This window comes from Cryptomeria japonica, chromosome 6, assembly GCF_030272615.1.
Source record: "Cryptomeria japonica chromosome 6, Sugi_1.0, whole genome shotgun sequence".
NCBI classification, from domain to species: Eukaryota; Viridiplantae; Streptophyta; class Pinopsida; order Cupressales; family Cupressaceae; genus Cryptomeria; species Cryptomeria japonica.
Genome location: NC_081410.1, coordinates 677,500,269 through 677,517,295, shown reverse-complemented (window position 1 = coordinate 677,517,295; position 17,027 = coordinate 677,500,269). Strand labels below are relative to the sequence as shown.

The window sequence follows — 17,027 nt, the reverse complement described above, 5'->3', positions numbered from 1 at the left end:
ACAGACTCAACACTTCTGAAAAACAAAACTGTTCAATCCAAAAAATAATGCTGCCCCGTTCTTTTTATAGCCGACGGATCCAAAAAAAGAACCCCCACTCTTTTCTTTCATTACATATATATAGTCTTTGAGAATTTCAATTATCAATAATTGATTCTTGAAAAGATTATTAATTAACCTTTTCCTTTATCTTCTATCTTCTTCCCGACAACTCCTTTTTTTTTCCTTCAAATCTTTTATCCTCCATTCCTTTCGAAAAAATATTTGAAGAGAATTTAAATTAAACACATCTAATTATGTGTTGACAGCTGGACATATTTTTTCTTATATGTGTAGAGCAAATTTATTATCTGGATATCCATTTCAAAACAAAGTCTCCACCGTGAGCTTCTCATAATATTTTTTTTTCTCAAAAATTTGTATAGACCCGTACTCAGAGATAAATAACTTTTGAACATGATAATATTGTTTTAATCATTCTGGTCAGGATTTAGAAAACTAGTTTTTCCAAAACATATCAAAAATTCAACCTGATCCAACGGTGCAATTAAAAGTTATGCCCCTGCACCGAGAATGATTTTTCTGTCTCAGAAAATTTGTGTTTACAGATTACATTGAAAATTACAAACATTACACATACCAATGTAATTGGATTTTTGAACTTTTTTGAAATCTTGAACTCACACACTTTGAACCTGCATCTGATGAATATCTGAACTCTGAATTTGAACCTCTGAAATTGAATCTTGAGCCTTGAACCTGCGGGCTTGACCCTGCACGCTTCAACCAAAGAAGGTTCAAAGTTAAAGTTCAAAGACCAAAAAGTACAATGAACCCAAAATTTGAAATTTGAACCTTTCGAACTTTATGAACCATTTGAACCTTTTGTACCTACGGGATTCAATCAGAAGGTTCAAAAACACAAACTGCCCCCACATTATGCTTCATTTATCACCTTGTTTTCATATTTGGCTATGCGTTGAACCTTTGAACCTTGAACCTTTTGAACCTAAGAAGGTTCAAGGTTCAAGTTCAATGATAATTGTTCCTTTGGGCTTCCATAGAAAAACTTGCATAACATTTTACTGAAGGCTCGCGTTCTTATGAAATTTTACCTATAGAATGAATGAGTCAGGTAGAGCATAACCTAGAAATCATTTTTCCATAGGACACATAAGAATTAGGATTTAATCGTTTGAATATATGGGTAACCCAAAAATAAAACAATTAAAATATCCCTGCCAACATGGAGTTTGGCCATAAAAAACTTCAGCATTAAAACATTAACAATAGTTGATTATGAGGCTTTAGGCATGAGCAAAAATATAGGGGTAATATTGGCTCTGATTGGGGACCAGGACTGTAAAGGACAAGGCGAATCCAAAATGTCTCTGGGAGAGATCAGTGTCGAGAATCCATTGGGTAACAAAGTCAAGGAGAAATAGAGCATGGGGAGTTGCTTGGAGAGAGGGTGGAAGAGGAAACAAGACAAAACTAACAAGCAAAAACCCACACTAAACCAAGGCTGAAAACTAAGACAAACTACACCTAGATCACACCAAAAATTTATTTACAAATATTTACAGGGGTTGGAAATCTTTTTACCACACGGGAACTCCATGTTGCTCATGCAAAATAGTTAATTGGCTAGGAAAAATATAAGCCTTTCCCCAACAATGGATTGTGACCATGAAATGTAGCTAAGAATAACGACCCTCTGGCGATTGTTTCACTGCTAACTATCAAATTAATGATGTACAAGAAAAACTTGTATATATGCTCATCTTCAAAAAGCCACCTTTCATTATAAATTTCTAAATTTTCTTGAACTGTCTGCATGGTAATACTCAAGCATTTTTCTATTTTTGATTGCAAATAATAAAAGTCATAAATATTTGTAGGAATGGTTGTATCATCTATAGAATTTCTACTATTAAAATCACCAGTCTTAAAAGGAATTTCAGCATTTATACCGAGCTTGGAATAAAGAAAGACTTCATCAAGCATAGGATCTACATTAGCTGAAAAAACTCCATCTTCTTTATTGCAATCAAATATGAAAACCCCCTATCCACAGCCAAAGCATGAAATGCAGCAATACATGAGCTTACTGTAGAAGAGCCTTCTCCTATAATGGATGACAAAAATTGACATATGATATCCTTTTCACAAAAATAAATGTCTTTCAAAACATTTGAAAATTCTGGTAACTGCAATGCTTTAACAACTTGGCAGTTTTCTTGCTCTAGATTCATTTCAAAAGCTTCTTTTTCTTTAATATTTTCAGAAAAATCTTCAATAGAGCAAGATTTTGTTTTATTTTTAACACAAGCCTCAGCAGATAAACCTTCAAATAATATCATTGTATCTTCAAAGTGAAATGACTCTAGAATGGATTCATTAAAATCTTGCAAAGAACCATTCTTACCATCTTCTTCTATAAAATTGAAGGCTGCATATTCTGATTGTGTGTTAATCTGAAAACTTTCATCTTTAAAACTTGCTGGGAAAAGCTAATTTTCAATAATTTCAAAACTGAAACTTTCTACTTCTGGAGAGGAAAAATATTTCAACGAATCTTTATCATTCAAGCTCACAAGACCTCCAATATTGTCTTGATTATATGTTAAATCTTCATGAGAGTGAATCATTTCTCCTTGGATTTCTTGCTCAGTCAAGACTGTATAGTTCTAAGAATGCAAAGAAAATGAAATTATTGGAGTATCCTCATCATCAACTCTTAATTCCTTTTTAAGTTATGATATTCTCTCTTCATGTGCTTGCAGCAAATTTGTTCTTTCTTCCAGCTCTTTCAACTTATGAAATCGAGTGCATAGGCTCATCCATAAGAGTGTAGATACGTGGTCATCTTCTATACTTTTCTTTATTTTTACAGCTTCAGTAATACTTTCTGTGCAGTGATCCCAAAAGCCATGCATCACTTTATCATCCATCTCAAGAATTTCCAAGATTGTGGGATTCGGTCTTTTCACCAATCTTGCAATTTTTTGATTTTGCATGATGATTTAACAGAGTCGCCAATCCTTCATACACAGAGATATTTAATAAAGCTAAGGAAAGAAAGCACTGATCTTTCTTTTCCAAGTCCCGAACAGAGTCGCCAAAAATCTGTTGGCGAACAGATTTGTCCATCTTAAATACCCTTCAAAAATGACTCCCAAATGCCCAAATTGAAAGACAAAAATAAGAACCAACAGTTGAGTCACTTGCAATGGTGAATGCAAGTGCTCTTTGAATTTTGACATGAAGGTACAACTTGCTTTGTTGGATAAAAATGTATATTTTCTAAATATTCGTTTGACTGGAAAGCAATAAAGGCAACTAACATCTGCTCATAGCCATGACACAGATGCGCATAACTGATTTATAATAAAGTGAATGAATAAGTAAAATACATTTTAATTATCCACACCCATGAAAATACCCTTTCCAATAGATCAAAATGCTCTGGATATTGATCGAGTCTCTCTCATGCTTCAAAGGACAAGAGGGATCAGAATATCTAGATAAAGAGTTAACAACAAATTTCTTTCCAAATACAAATTATTTCTGAAATGAAAGTTTCAGAATCAAATGCATATACATAGTTTGATGTAAAAGGAAAGGCAATGAAAAGAAATACAAGAAAGACAAAGCTCATTGTAATCAAAAGAAAATATTGACAAATTTACAAATCAACAAAATCGTCTTTATTCTATCAATACCAAAAATGTGAGCTGACAGACTCAACACTTCTGAAATACAAAATTGTGCAGTCCAAAAAATAATACTGCCCCGTTCTTTTTACAGCCGACAGATCCAAAAAAAAGAACCCCCACTCTTTTCTTTCATTACATATATATAGTCTCTGAGAATTTCAATTATCAATAACTGATTCTTGAAAAGATTATTAATTAACCTTTTCCTTTATCTTCTATCTTCTTCCTGACAACTCCTCTTGTTTTTTCCTTCAAATCTTTTATCCTCCATTCCTTTCGAAAAAATATTTGAAGATAATTTAAATTAAACACATCTAATTATGTGTTGAAAGGTGGACATATTTTTTCTTATATCTGTAGAGTAGATTTATTATCTGGAACTCCATTTCAAAACAAAGTCTCCACTTTGAGCTTCTCATAATATTTTTTTTTCTCAAAAATTTGTATAGACCCGTACTCAGAGATAAATAATTTTTGAATGTGATAATATTGTTTTAATCATTCTGGTCGGGATTTAGAAAACTAGTTTTTCTAAAACATATCAAAAAATCAGTCTGATCCAATGGTGCAACTAAAAGTTATGCCTCCGCACCGAGTCTAATTTTTCTATCTCAGAAAATTTGTAGTTAAAGATTACATTGAAAATTACAAACATTACACATGCCAATGTTATTGGATTTTTGAACTTTTTTGAAATCTTGAACTCACACACTTTGAACTTGAATCTGATGAATATGTGAACTCTGAATTTGAACCTTTGAAATTGAACCTTGAGCCTTGAACCTACGGGCTTGACCCTGCGCGCTTCAACCAAAGAAGGTTCAAAGTTCAAGTTCAAAGACCAAAAAGTACAATGAACCCAAAATTTGAAATTTGAACCTTTTGAATGCTTTGAACTTTATGAACCGTTTGAAACTTTTGAACCTGCAGGATTCAATCAGAAGGTTCAAAAACACAAACTACCCCCACATTATGCTTCATTTATCACCTGGTTTTCATATTTGGCTACGCGTTGAACCTTTGAACCTTGAACCTTTTGAACCTAAGAAGGTTCAAGGTTCAAGTTCAATGATAATTGTTCCTTTGGGCTTCCATAGAAAAGCTTTCATAACATTTTACTGAAGGCTCGCGTTCTTATGAAATTTTACCTATAGAATGAATGAGTCAGGTAGAGCATAACCCAGAAATCAATTTTCCATAGGACACATAAGACTTCGGATTTTTCCATAGGACACATAGGACACAATCCTCACTAGATAAACCTTCAAATAATATCATTGTATTTTCAAAGTGAAATGACTCTAGAATGGATTCATTAAAATCTTGCAAAGAACCATTCTTACTATCTTCTTCTATAAAATTGAAGGCTGCATATTTTGATTGTGTGTTAATTTGAAAACTTTCAGCTATAAAACTTGCTGGGACAAGCTGATTTTCAATAATTTCAAAACTGAAACTTTCTACTTCAAGAGAGGAAAAAGATTTCAACGAATCTTTATCATTCAAGCTCACAAGACCTCTAATATTGTCTTGATCATATGTTAAATCTTCATGAGGGTGAATCATTGCTCCTTGGATTTCTTGCTTAGTCAAGACTGGATAGTTGTAAGAATGAAAAGAAAATAAAATAGCTGGAGTATCCTCATCATCAACTCTTAATTCCTTTTTAAGTTATGATATTCTCTCTTCATGTGCTTACAGCAAATTTGTTCTTTCTTCCAGCTCTTTCAACTTATGAAACCGAGTGCATAGGCTCATCCATAAGAGTGCAAATACATGGTCATCTTCCATACTTTTCTTTATTTTTACAGCTTTAGTAATACTTTCTTTGCAGCGATCCCAAAAGTCATGCATCACTTTATCATCCATCTCAAGAATTTCCAAGATTGTGGGTTTCCGTCTTTTCTTCAATCTTGCAACCTTTTGATTTTGCATGATGATTTAACAAAGTCGCCAATCCTTCATACACAGAGATATTTAATAAAGCTGAGGAAAGAAAGCACTGATCTTTTGTTTCCGAGTCCTCAGCAGAGTCACCAAAAATCTGTTGGTGAACAAATTTGTCCTTCTTAAATACCTTTCAAAAATGACTTCCAAATGCCCAAATTGAAAGACAAAAATAAGAACCAATAGTTGAGTCACTTGCAATGGTGAGTGCAAGTGCTCTTTGAATTTTGATATGAAGGTACAGCTCGCTTCATTGGATAAAAATGTATATTTTCTGAATATTCTTTTAACTGGAAAGCAATAAAGGCAACTAACATCTACTCATAGCCATGACACAGATGCTTATAAATGATTTATAATAAAGTGAATGAAGATAATTAAAAAATATTTTAATTATCCACACCCACGAAAATACCCTTTCCAATAGATCAAATGCTCTGGATATTGATCAAGTCTCTCTCATGCTTCAAAGGACAAGGGGGATCAGAATATCTAGATAAAGAGTTAACAACAGATTTCTTTCCAAATACAAATTATTTCTAAAATCAAAGTTTCAGAATCAAATGCATATACATAGTTTGATGTAACAGAAAAGGCAATGAAAGGAAATTACAAGAGAGACAAAGCTCATTGTAATCAAAAGAAAATATTGAAAAATCCACAGATCAACAAAATCTTCTTTATTCTTTCAATGCCAAAAATGTGAGCTCATAGACTCAACACTTCTGAAAAATAAAACTGTGTAGTCCAGAAAGCAATGATGCTCCCTTCTTTTTACAGCCAACGGATAAAAAAAAAAGAACCCCCACTCTTTTCTTTCATTACATATATATAGCCTCTGAGAATTTCAGTTATCCTCCATTACTCTCTTCTTCCTGACAACTCCTCCCTTTTTTTGCTTCAACTCTTTTATCCTCCATTCCTTTCTAAAAAATATTTGAAGAGAATTTAAATTAAACAAATCTAATTATGTGTTGACAGGTGGACATATTTTTTCTTATATCTGAAGGGTAAATTTATTATCTGTATCTCCGTTTCAAAACAAAGTCTCCACCTTGAGCTTCTCATAATAATCTCTTTTCTCATAAATATGTATAGACCCATACTCAGAGATATATAACTTTCGAACGCGATAATATTTTTCTAATCGTTCTGGTGAGGATTTAGAAAACTTGGTTTTCTAAAACATATCAAAAATTCAGCCTAATCCAATAGTGTAATTAAAACTTATGCCCCCCACACTGAGACTGATTTTTCTTTCTCAGAAAATTCGTGGTTACAGATTACATTGAAAATTACAAACATTAGACATGCCAATGTTATTGGATTTTTGAAAATGAATATCTGAACTCGAAATTTGAACCTCTGAAATCAAACCTTGAACCTTGAACTTGCAAGCTTGAACCTGCACGCTTGAACCAAAGAAGGTTCAAAATTCAAGTTCAAAGACCAAAAAGTACAATGAAGCCAAAATTTGAAGCTTTTGGACCTATGGGATTCAATCAAAAGGTTCAAAAACACAAACTGCTCCCACATTATGCTTCATTTATCACCTTGTTTTCATATGTGGTTGCACGTTAAACCTTTGAACCCTGAACATTTTGAACCTAAGAAGGATCAAGGTTCAAGTTCAATGATAATTGTTCCTTTGGGCTGCGATAGAAAAAACATGCATAACTTTTTATTGAGGGCTCCAGTTCTTATGAAATTTTAAGTGTAGAATAAATCAACCAAGTAGAGCATAACCCAGAAATCATTTTTGCATAGAACACATAAGACATGGGATTTAATTATTTGCGTATATGGGTACCCGAAAGATAAAACAATTAAAATCTCCCAGCCGACATGGATATTGGCAATAAAAACTTCAGCATTAAAATATTAACAATAGGTGATTATGAGGCTTTAGGCATGAGAAAAAATATAAGGGTAGCATTGGCTCTGATTGGGGACCAAAACTGTAAAGGACTAGGAAAATCCAGAATGTCTCTGGGAGAGCCTAGCATCCATTGGGTAATAGACTCAAGGAGAAATAGAGCATGGGGAGCTTCTTAAAGAGAGGGTGGAAGAGGCAACAAGACAAAACTAGCAAGCCAAAACCCACACTAAACCAAGGCTGAAAACTAAGACAAACTACACCTAGATCACACCAAAAATTTAATTACAAATATGTACAAGGGTGGGAAATCCTTTTACCACACTAAAACTCCATGCTGCTCATGCAAAATTGTTAACTGGCTAGGAAAAATATGAGCCTTTCCTTAGCAAGTGATTGTGACCATGAAATGTAGGTAAGAATAATAACCCTCTGGAGACTGTTTCACTGCTAAATCTCAAATTAATTATGTGCAAAGAAAACCTGTATATATGCTCATCTTCAAAAAGCCACCTTTCATCATAAATTTCTAAATTTTCTTGAACTGTCTGCATGGTACTATTCAAGCATTTTTCTATTTTTGATTGCAAATAATAACAGTCATAAATTTTTGCAAGAATGGCTGCATCATCTTTAGAATTTCTACTATTAAAATCACCACTCTTAACAGGAATTTCAGCATTTATACCGAGCTTGGAATAAAGAAAGACTTCATCAAGCATAGGATCTACATTAGCTGAAAAAACTCCATCTTTCTTTATTGCAATCAAATCTGAAAAGCCCCTATCCACAACCAAAGTGTGAAATGCATCAATACCTAAGCTTACTGTAGAAGATCTTTCTCCTTTAATGGATGACAAAAATTGACATATCACTTCCTCTTCACAGAAAAAAATATCGTTCAAAACTTCTAAAATTTTTTGGAAACTGCAATGCTTTAACAACTTGGCAGCTTTCTTGCTCTAGATTCATTTCAAAAGCTTCTTTTTCTTTCATATTTTCAAAAAAATCTTCAACAGAGCAAGATTTTGTTTTATTTCTAACACAAGCCTCACTAAATAAACCTTCAAAATAATATCATCGTATCTTAAAAGTGAAATGACTCCTGAATAGATTCATTAAAATCTTGCAAAGAATAATTCTTACCATCTTCTTTTATAAAATTGAAGGCTGCATATTCTGACTGTGTGTTAATCTGAAAACTTTCATCTTTAAAACTTGCTGGGACAAGCTAATTTTCAATAATTTTAAAACTAAAACTTTCTACTTCTGGAGAGGAAAAAGATTTCAATGAATCTTTATCATTCAAGCTCACAAGACCTCCAATGTTGTCTTGATCATATGTTAAATCTTCATGAGGTTGAATCATTGCTCCTTGGATTTCTTTCTCACTAAAGAATGGATAGTTGTAAGAATGAAAAGAAAATGAAATAGCTGGAGTATCCTCATCATCAACTCTTAATTCCTTTTTAAGTTGTGATATTCTCTCTTCATGTGCTTGCAACAAATTTGTTCTTTCTTCCATCTCTTTCAACTTATGAAACCGAGTGCATAGGCTCATCCATAAGAGTGCAGATACATGGTCATCTTTCATACTTTTCTTTGTTTTTACAACTTCACTAATAGTTTCTTTGTAGCGATACTAAAAGTCGTGCATCACTTTATCATCCATCTCAAGAATTTCCAAGATGGTGGGATTTGGTAGTTTCCCCAATCTTGCAACCTTTTGATTTTGCATGATGATTTAACAGAGTCGCCAAATCTGCATACATAGAGATATTTAATAAAGCTGAGGAAAGATGTTGAGACATGGACAAGCTAGGACTCGAACCTAGGACCTTCCAACGCTACTGGAGTGCTCTACCACTGAGCTACTGGCCCCGCTTGGACCAGTCCATCGTCAGTCTAGGTGTGGCTTATTTCCAACACCAACATCCCCCCCTTAATCCACACCTCTCGTGTGCTTGGGGCTCCTAGCCTGGACCTGGCTCTGATATCATGTTGAGACATGGACCAGCTAGGACTCGAACCTAGGACCTTCCAACGTTGCTAGAGTGCTCTACCACTGAGCTACTGGCCCCTCTTGGACCAGTCCATCGTCGGTCCGGGTGTGGCTTATTTCCAACACCAACAAAAGAAAGCACTGATCTTTCATTTTCGAGTCCCCAGTAGAGTCGTCAAAAATCTATTGGTTAACAGATTTGTCCTTCTTAAATACCTTTCAAAAATGACTTCCAAATGCCCATATTGAAAGACAAAAATAAGAATCGACAGTTGATTCACTTGCAATGTTGAGTGCAAGTGCTCTCTGAATTTTGATATGAAGGTATAGCTCCCTTCATTGGATAAAAATGTATATTTTTTGAATATGCTTTTAACCGAAAAGCAAGAAAGGCAACTAACATCTACTCATAGCCATGACACAGATGTGCATAACAGATTTATAATGAAGTGAATAAAGACAAGTAAATTACATTTTAATTATCCACACCCATGAAAATACCCTTTCCAATAGATAAAAATGCTTTGGATATTGATCGAATCTCTCTCATGCCTCAAAGGACAAGGGGGATCAGAATATCCAGATAAAGAGTTAGCAGCAGAGTTCTTTCCAAATACAAATTATTTCTAAAATCAAAGTTTCAGAATCAAATGCATATATAGTTTGATGTAACAGAAAAGGCAATGAAAGTAAATTACAAGAGAGACAAATCTCATTGTAATCAAAAGAAAATATTGACAAATCCACAGGTCTACATTACTTCATTCTTGACAAACATGTTTCATTACTATATTGTTTTTCTTGGATTCTTTTTTATGTAAGTTATTATTGATTTACATTTTCATATATGCTAGCATGTTATACAATTTCTTATGTTTTAAGTATAATTATATCATGTTGTGTCTAATTAGAGTTAGTTAAATCACATTAGTCATTTAGTTCTCATGCTTAATACATTCTTCTTTTACATCATCACAGTAACATTTGATTAAATAATTGGTTATTTAATTAAATCACACATGTATCAATTTAATCATGAAGTATTGAGAAATCAATCACATGGAAATTAAATCAGATATACATTCTCATTACTCATATGTTACTTCTAATCTAAGCAATGTGTACATTGTAAAAGCATTAAAAATAACATAAATATGAGTATCATCATATATACATCAATACATCAAAATCATCTCCTATCCCTAGGACTAGTAACAAGAGGATGGTGGTTGTATTCCCCCTCCTGATCTGGCCATGCAGATGGCCTCATGGGGGCTGTATCGTGATACGGACTGCTAATGACTCTGTGAGGAGCTCCTGCGATCTCTCTCCATCATGATTCCTCGGTATGTGGCTGCCTTTATTTGCGTCGCTGCTAGATCATGCTCTGTCTATTGTAATATATCTTGTAGGTTCTCCACCTTCGTCCGAATAGGGGAGAAAAGGTCCTTGAGTTGTCCTGCACTCCTCTGGGGTTTGTGCGGTACCTGTACATGTGTAGTAACAATAAGGTCTATCACTGCATTCTAAATCAGAGAATGCCACTCTTGGATGCTAGCTACAAGATAGAGAGAAAGTTTTCATCAATAACATTCTATATCATCAAATTTAAAGCACGTAGAATGCATATGTTAATAAATAAAAGAGCACATTACCTGGATCTCCCTCTTGCCAATGAGGATCATGGATAGCGACTGCATGAGACTGGGACCCGCTTGGCTCTCCCCGCTCATATTATCTCTGTATAGTCGATATAGGACGATGAGGATCAAGATTAGGAACCCTTATGGGATCCTTCTCTGCCCACCCTGGGAGACTTGGTGGATCTAGGGCTCTCGTATGCTCTCTCAAGTGATGAACTGCACCTGACTCGTTCTCCTCATCCTCATCCTCATCCTCCTCCACCTCCTCCTCATCCTCCTCATCATCATCATCTCCATCCTGATCTCCCTCTCTGGTATCAGGATTGCCTCTGTCTTCGCCTACCTCATGCTCCTTTGTTTCATCACCCTGATCATTTGAATCCTCCTTAGATGCATTGGATCCCTCTCTATTGCCTGATTGTCTCCATGGTTTGGAGTTGCCTCTAGGGAAGTCTACTAGGAAAATGGCTCTAGGGTATGTCCTCCTCCACCATGTGATGTATCATTGGTGAGTGCCTGAATCATCTCTATAATCTCTTGCTATGTCCTAGTCTGACCCATTTGAATTTGTGATGTCAATCTCATCACTTGTAGGCCTAAGAATGGCTCCTAGCCTCGACATCACTTGTGAGTGTCAGATGTATACTAGTACGTTAGTAGGAACATACTGCTCGAACCCAAACTGCCGCCGAACTCGGTCGAAGTAGAAAGGAATGAATAAGTGGCTATAGCATCCCTCTAGTAGATGGTTCCTCTACATGCTAAATATCTATCTGCATAGCCCTTCCTACATGGACATCCTGAGGTAGTGTCTCCATATGATCTCGCCCGTTGTCAATCTATCCATGCTCAACCTCCAATACAGGAGGTCATCGAATTGCCACTCACGAGTTAGAGGATAAGCATATACCCCATGCTACTTTGGGACTATCTCTATGGGGTTCCACCAGGTCTAGTGCATGTGATATGATCAAACATCCACACCTATAGTAGTGTGCATGTCATAAGGTTGCATCCCTTTCCGAACACATACTCTCCCAAGTCATGATAGAGATGTGCAAACATGGTCCCACCCCAAGAGTATACCATCCTATGTCTCTCCATGGCTAGTATCGTGTGGATGAGTCCTCTATTATCGAAGGGATAAACTCTTGTGCAAGAGTAAAAAGGATAACCATGGTTAAAGCAATGAATGCTTAAAGAGACCCATGAGTTAAAGGATGGCTGAGTGAGAGAGAAAGTCTCTAACCAAAGGTGAAGTTTGAGTTAACCATTTATGGTCATGTAAGAGCCTTTAATGGTTTTAGAAGACTTTTGATGTTAGCTTTTTGAAGACACAAAACCTTTAATGGTTATTGAAGACTTTTGGGTTGTTTTGAGAAGTGACCTTTCTTAAGGGATGTGCAAATGATTAGAGAGGGGGACTGGGCTAATTAGAAAGGGTTAGAAGAGCTTAGAAGGGGGTTGGAAGAGTCTAGAAAGGGGGTTAGAAGAATCTAGAAGGAAGTTAGTGAGCAAGTGGGTGAGGATAAAAGGGGATTTTAATTAAAATAAAATTCATTTATTTTAACTAAAATTATGCAACTTGCATTTGTAGGAGAATGCAAGTGGGAGGGTGTTAGGGATTTTAAATATTTATTTATTTAAATATGAGAGAGATGATTTTAGGGATTTAAATAAATGTTGATTTATTTAAATGTGGAGAGGGGTTAATTAAACAAATATGCTTTATTTATTTAATTAATTGCGAGAATGTGGTTTAATGAATTAAATTAAATAAATTCAATAATTTATTTAATTAATAGGAGAAGAGGGTTAAGATGAATTAATTAAATATTAATTTAATTAATTTTTTATCGATGGTTAAATAATCAAATAAATACTAAGTATTCATTTAATTAAGTAGACAGATTTGGGTGTGTACAATATGTATGTATGTATGTATGTATGTATGTAGATGTATATAGAAATACATATGTATATATATTGTGGGTTGAATTCGTGGGTAAATGGGTGGGCTTGAGAAAAGGGGAGAAAAATCCAAATTGGCCTAGAGGGAGTTTGAAAATAGGGATGGGTGTAGTGTCCTAAATTGTACTCTCTTATAATTTTGTCTTTACTTTGGCATTTGTCCTCCAAGGTCTGATTGAAGTTCCGATTATGCTCACACCATGCATCAAACTCAATATTTTCACTATCTACATTTGTCTCCCCTTAATCCTAGGACCCTGATCTCTAGGACTAGGGCATCGGTGGCATGGTCCTCTTAAAAGGGGCCCATGTTGGAGCCTCATAATGGTAACACGATTTGAGCAAGAACCTAGATTCTGTATTGGCCTGTGTTGGAAAATTAACTTATTTTTTTACTAACATGTATAAAAGGAGGTCTACCCCTCTCATTTTGAGATGACACATTCATAATTCAAATTCAAGATCTCAATTACATCTTAGCAAATTCAAGTGAGAAAACAATCAATATTCTTTCAAGCATTAGAGCAGAAGAGAGAAGTCAAGATTCAACCATTGGAGATGACATTCATGTTCTATGTTTTATGAAGACTATCTACATGAAACCCTAATTCCTTGTGAAGACAAAGAAAACTTCATTAGAAGGTATATCATTAGTCTTTAAGATATTTTCAGCCTTTCCCTCAGAAGGAAAGCATTTCCATGGTAGTACTTCATTTACATTTCAATTATGTTTCATGGTCAATTCCAAAATTGAGGTTTGACCTAAGGCAAACCTCTATTCCCAACCATTTCCCCCTTTCTACTATGTGCAGGAATAGGTACAAAGCTGTGTTTCTGAGGAACGATAGGATTCGCAAAGAAGAAAAGGTTCCCTCTTGGAAGGCAAAACGTTCAGAGGACCAAGGCGACCACCACCATGATCCTGACGATTTAGGTTGAACTTCTAAGAACAGATCTAAACCTTCATCGACTACTTCGATACAAATTTGTGGCTCCCTTTGATGAGTGTAGCTCACTGTTTATGCATAATTGCTTCAATATCCACATATTTACCCTAATTTCAACATTTTTCATTAAGTCAATTCAATTTAAAGGGAAAGAATAGTTTCATCTACAAATCTGGGAATCTGATCATAATCTATATCTATCGAGGCTAGATCTATCAAATTCCATCATTCCCTAATGTAATAGTAATTGAGCAAAATTAATGGTCTTACTACATTCTATGTTGAAACCCTAATTTGTCACCATCACATTTTGGTGACCCCGACTTCTTACATCTTAATTTCTGATTCAAGTGTTCTCAAATCTGGTTGTTTATGCATTTACAAATTTAAATTTACATTTACAAGTTCAATTTTCAATTGAATTACATTTAAATTTAGAGGTTAAGTTCACAAAACCCTAATTTTAATTCTAAAATTGAGCTTGTGGGTTGTCTAATTTGGATTAATTATTTTAGATTTGACTATTTATGTAATTTAAAATTCAAATTTGCACATGGTTTTCATGGTGCATTTGAAAACACATGGTTATTATGAAATCATTGAGAATGCATGATTTTATCTTTTAAGTTCTTTATCAGAGATCAAAGAGACAGAGAAATTATTTCCCCACCATGTGTAGTGTCTTTGATAAACAAAGACCCAACCACGGTTAACCAATGAAAATGTCTCCTTATCGGAAATCAAAGAGACTTTGAAATTTTCACTCTGATGCAAGCGTGTCTTTTTAATACAGTTTGGGCCAACCATGCCACTTCTATTTGAATGCTAACATACATGGTAGAAAACACAATGTGTTATGTAGAAAGTTCAAAAACACATGGTTTTTCATGGTGTCTTTGAAAACACGTGGTTATTTATCGAATCATCGAAAACACATTGTTTTATGCTTTAATGTCTATTATTTGTCTACTAGATTAGATATAGAAATCAGAATAATATGGGTGGAGGATGCAATCCATTGTGGATATGTGGGCTTGAAACCAACATAAGTTCATTCATAAGAAAAGCTTACAAGGAGGGCGTCATATATGCGCTTGTATTAACAGTCTTGCATGTATGCGCACGTCGACAGTCGAGACTCGGGCGTCATTGTGTAGTTGAGAATCCTCCAACTATTTTTTATCTACCCTCACGCTCTGCATTTGCTGCCCAAGCCCCGACACCCGCACCTATTCCGCACATTTTGGCTCCTAAATTTAAAAAAACTTTGAGCCTTTTAAAAAAACCTCATTTTAACCCGTTCATAAAAACTGTTAAAATAAAAAAAGTTCGCTTTAATAATTATTTTCAAACTAAAACTGTAAAATCATTGTAAACTAAATTACAATTGTAATCAGTGTAACGATATGACAATGATAAATAATTAACAATAATCCAATAAGCGTCTCGAACTTCCTTTTCCGTTATATGTTGGGTTAATTAGTTAGTTGGAAAAAACCGAATGCTTGTTGTAATGATATTTATAGAGGGGGAAGGAAGTAGTTTTGGCAAAGACAAAGCATAATTCGTTTGGATAAAATGGAGAAGGCTGTAGCGTGGGCCGTGTTGATCCTCCTTCAAATGTACCCGACTACAGCTTCCCCAAATGACATTACTTCAAAGGACTACTTGCTTTCCAAGCCATTCAAAGCCATTCCTTTCGCTGCCAGTTATGCCTTCACTATGCCTCAAGATGGAGAATTCAAAGCGCTGTGGATTTTCAAGTGGGGAACAACCGGCGGGTGAGGATTTTCATACGGGAAAGAATATACGGGTGCGTGCGGAATTTAACTCTGTATTTGATAAACAAAATAATAATAATCTTTGGCATTCATTCTAAATGATTGGTGTGCACTTGCAGGAAGAAGGTGAAGATTTCGAAAAACAATTCTGAATCACCGAAAGGTCCTAAACCATCGGCTATGAAGCATGTAGTTCTTTGAAGTCATGTAATTTGGGGCAGCTGAAGTTGGGTATATTTGAAGGACCATCATCACGGCCCATGCTACAGCCTTCCCCATCTTATCTTTGTCTATGCTTTGTCTTTGCCAATCCCTATAGTGTACTGAAGGCATAAGTGGCAGCGAAAGGAATCATGCACCTCTGCATTGATTATCAGTCCAATGAAGTTAGTTCCACGAGTAAAGAATGTATGTTGCATGGGGAACATGTAGCCAGTTCCACCAGTGAAGAATGTATGTTGCATGGGGAACATGTATTCAGGCAGGCCTTCCACTTTCACTGCATATCAGAGTGGTTCAAGACGGCCACGCTTAACCGACACACTCTAACCTGTTACGTTAGGTGTTCAGGCTCACATCTCCTAATAAACTTCCCTTTTTCGGTTTAGAAACTTCCCTTTTTCGGTTTAGAAGTTGCTGTTAGTACCTAACTACATTACAAATTAGGCGTACATAATTTGTGACCTCTAATTCAAGAGGATAAGTTCTCTACCATTAGGCCAATTCAGACTGAAAGGGATTATAATGTAGGCACCATGTTATGAGTTTGTGGATTATAATGTAGGTACCATGTTATGAGTTTGTTTCTCCATTCAATAGGCAAAACAATATTTGATTAGCTTTTTAAGATATTTAAAAAGTTTGTTTTTTGGGGGTTTGTTTATACTTAAAACACTTAAATGTTTTGTTATTAAGATTGTAAATTAATATTATAAAAATAGTCGTTTTTAGCAATTTTAATTTTTATGATAAAATTTGTAAATTATAATATATATTTATTAAGAGTAATTAATATTTAATTCTAGTTAATATTGTTTAAAAATAATTTTTTTTATTTTTTATTTTTTATTTTTTATTTTTTAAAATAAAATTATATATGAATTATAATTGATATTTAACATGAGTAATTTATACTTATTAA

The 17,027-nt window shown here is 34.7% G+C and overlaps 1 non-coding gene across 1 annotated transcript; it reads right to left on the bottom strand.

Moving 5' to 3' along the window:
- Positions 1–9,551: 9,551 nt before the first annotated feature.
- TRNAV-AAC (transfer RNA valine (anticodon AAC)) lies at positions 9,552–9,622 on the bottom strand. Its single transcript has one exon. It is a non-coding gene; the product is annotated as a tRNA-Val (tRNA).
- Positions 9,623–17,027: the final 7,405 nt, after the last annotated feature.